Below are 1,059 nucleotides of genomic sequence, written 5' to 3'. Positions count from 1 at the left end.
GTTATTTATATTAGTAATTTATATATATTTAATTTTATATATATTATTATTTATATTTTAATATATTTAATTTTTATAGTTATTCGTTTAACATTTTTATTTTTATAGCTTGAATCACTGACTCAATAGCTTAATCAATTGACACATGTCCCTCTTATAAGACCACATCACCATTATTTCTTTCATTTTTCTCTTTCCTCATTCAGCGTGATTCATGAGGGAAGTAAGAGAGAACCGTGAGAGAGAAAGTAAGAATTGAGGGAAGTAAGAGAGAACCGTGAGAGAGAAAGTAAGAATTTTGTAATGGTGTACTGCCCGTCAGGTGAGGATCGTGGTACTGTACCGCTTTTTGATTTTTAGGAGGACGATATCCGGGTTAGCTACCGGATGTGTCGGGTACTCGGATTCTAATAAAATAACCGACACGTGAGTTCACGACCAGTAGGATAGGTATGCATCATACTGCACTTATTTGCTTTGTCTGGGTGTGCTTAAGTGTTTTGATTTGTCTATCTGATGATTTTTGTCTAATTGTTATTTGTTGTACTTGATGTAATTGTTTTTTTATTGTTTTTGTCTTGTATTATTTGTGCCTGTGATTGATTTTATTTTGTGATTGAGTTTTGATGGTGATTTGATTTAATTTGGGACAGAGACCGAGTTGATTTAATTTGGGCCGTAGGCCGAGTTAATTGGATTTGAGTCAAAAACCGTAATTGGTTGGATCAATGATAAGTTTTGGTTAAAATGGGTTCTTACTAAGCGGTGAAATGTATGAAAATGTTATTTTGCGTGAAATTTTTATAAAAAAAAATATGAGTTTTAAGTTTAGATAATGAACATAACTAAACACCCTGACCCTACTAAGAACTCCCCAGTTCTTACTCCCTATTTCCACCCCCTTTCAGCTACAAGTGCGAAGATTACAGAGCTATAGGTGCATAAAAGATTATGTTTACGACTTGAGTTGTTAGATTATATTTTTCCTCTTGTTGTTTATTCTTTTGGATTTTAGAGGGTAGAACTTGTATTTGAGGATCATTGAATAAGTTTATGTAT

Source organism: Arachis duranensis, chromosome 7, assembly GCF_000817695.3.
Source record: "Arachis duranensis cultivar V14167 chromosome 7, aradu.V14167.gnm2.J7QH, whole genome shotgun sequence".
In the NCBI taxonomy this organism is placed as follows: domain Eukaryota; kingdom Viridiplantae; phylum Streptophyta; class Magnoliopsida; order Fabales; family Fabaceae; genus Arachis; species Arachis duranensis.
This window is presented reverse-complemented; position numbering follows the sequence as displayed.